This window comes from Megalopta genalis, unplaced genomic scaffold (genome assembly GCF_051020955.1).
Source record: "Megalopta genalis isolate 19385.01 unplaced genomic scaffold, iyMegGena1_principal scaffold0197, whole genome shotgun sequence".
In the NCBI taxonomy this organism is placed as follows: Eukaryota; Metazoa; Arthropoda; class Insecta; order Hymenoptera; family Halictidae; genus Megalopta; species Megalopta genalis.
The window spans coordinates 202,501-205,000 of NW_027476266.1; the positions used below are offsets into that span (position 1 = coordinate 202,501).

General features: G+C 53.7%; 1 pseudogene; it reads left to right on the top strand.

Annotated features, from left to right (window-relative positions):
• Positions 1–2,500, top strand: part of LOC143262716 (large subunit ribosomal RNA) — a 10,459-nt pseudogene that overhangs the window by 3,854 nt on the left and 4,105 nt on the right.

The following is a 2,500-nucleotide window of genomic DNA, read 5'->3' on the forward strand; positions in this document are numbered from 1 at the left end:
GACATGTCTCGCGCGGCCAAGCTTGTACTGGATGGCCCGGTGCAGGCTCAAACACCAACCGTTGGCGAGATGGTGGAGTACTGGACACCTATGCTCACCAGTCCTTCTGTCCCCATTGAACACCTTCATCCAGTTCAGGAAAGGGAGGACCTGCATTGGATCGCTGAGCCGGTTCGTGGCCATGAGATCCAGGCCAATGAGATCCCGCTCTCCTCGGCATCGGGTCTCGATAACATCTCGAGCAGGCAATGGAGGAGTGTGCCAGTAGTTCTAAGAACCTTATTTTATAATGTCATCCTTGCGGTAGGGGCATTTCCATCTGAGCTCCTCATCAGCAGGACGGTATTTATCCCTAAGAAGGACGGAAGCTCAACACCATCCGAGTTCCGTCCTATAAGTGTGGCTTCAGTCGTCGTTCGTCAGCTGCATAAAATCTTGGCGGTGAGATTGGCAAAAGCCGGTCTCATCGATGAGCGGCAACGAGGAGTACACGATGGCTGTGCTGAGAACGTTCTTGTACTGTCAACTGCCCTTCGTGACGCACGGAGCTGCTTAAAGCAGCTTCACGTTGTGTCCTTAGATGTGGCCAAGGCGTTTGACAGCGTTAGTCACCATGCCATAACATCGGCACTAAGGGGATTGGGACTCCCGGAGCTCTTTGTGAGGTACATAACAGCGACGTACCATAATAGCCGAACCGTGCTTCAGGTCCATGGAGAGACATCGGATCCGATCCGGGTAGCGAGGGGTGTGCGGCAGGGCGATCCCTTGTCGTCCCTGCTATTCTCGATCGTCATGGACCGGGTGATAAGGGTGTTACCCGAGGAGGTCGGCTATGTTATCAGGGAGCAAAGGGTCAATATACTGGCGTATGCGGATGACCTGATCTTGTTCGCGTCCTCCGTTTCAGGAATGCAGGGCATGCTTCGAACGGCTGAGGAAGAGGCACGAAAGTACGGGTTGGAATTCAACTCCGATAAATGTCTGGCTATGTCCATCCAGATCGCTGGTAAAGAAAAGAAGTACAAGATACTCTCCGCCAGCAAATTTGAGGTCAACGGTCGGTCTATAAAACAGCTGGGACCTACCGAGGGCTTCCGATATCTGGGCATTAAGATCTCGCCAATGGGTATTGAAAAACCTGGGGGCAAGCTAGACAGAGAGTTGGCCAATATCACCAAGGCGCCACTCAAGCCTCAACAGCGCCTCAAGATCTTGCGCTGTTTCCTCATTCCGCGTTTTTATCACCAGCTGGTTTTGACAAGATGCCCACTTAAAATCTTGAAGGCATTAGATAAACAGACGCGGCTGGCCGTTCGAAGGTGGTTGCGTCTGCCCAAAGATGTACCACTTGGGTATTTCCACGCCAGTTGCAAGGAGGGTGGACTTGGCATCCCCGCGTTTCGAACATCGATACCGGGTATGATGCACGCCAGGTTAACATCAATGGCGGGGTCCTCCTGTGCGGCTGCAAGAGATGCCTCCCAACATCCGGCAGTTGTGGCAGCGGTTCGACGGGCGGAGAGTGCTCTGACTATCCAAGGTCGGGCGCTCTTCCGGCCTGAGGATCGTGCCAAATACTGGGCATCTTTACTCCATCAGTCTAACGATGGAGGAGAATTGCGTGAGGCTGCTAAAGTCATCGATAGCAGCTCTTGGGTTGACGCCTGTTCTGCGGGGATCCCCGGCAGGGATTACGTGCAATATCACCATGTACGTATTAACGCCCTGCCCACCAGAGTAAGAACATCAAGAGGTCGTCGTGGGAATGGGGCTCCTGTGTTGTGTCGTGCTGGGTGCGCCGTAACGGAGACGGCGGCACACATAGTGCAGGGATGTCACCGGACTCATGGGGGTCGAATACTCAGACACGATGCCATATGCCGAATCGTAGCGTTTGGTCTGAGGCAAAGTGGGTGGAAGGTTAGGGAGAACCCGCATTATGTCCTGCAGTCGGGTCTGCAGAAGCCTGATTTGGTGGCCTTTAAGGATGGAGCTGTCAGGGTCATCGACAGCCAGGTCGTTAGCGGTGCGACATCGCTTAATGATGCACATACGAGGAAAGTCGCTAAATACGACACCCCGCTGTTAAGGCATCGCGTCGCCCAGGAATTTGGGGTTTTGGCGGAAGCTGTTAGAGTGACGTCGGTCACCATCTCCTGGCGCGGCGTGTGGGCATCGCTCTCGGCTGAATCGATCTCCGCACTAGGACTCAAAGGGCTCTTAAGATCAATAACTACGAGGGCCCTTCAGGGATCGCACACGAACTGGACAAGATGGAATAAGATGACAAACAACATCTGTCATCCGGGTAATAGGGAGGGCGTTGGGTGATCGCCCGATTCACGGCCACTGTAATGGGCAACCTGGGCCCCAACATCGCAAATTCGGCACCAGGAAATAAAGCCGTCCTCCGCCATAACATCTAGGCGTGAGAAGAGAGAGGTTTTTAGTGGGTATAAGGATTCCCACACTACCACGTCGAAGAATTCCGTGGTGT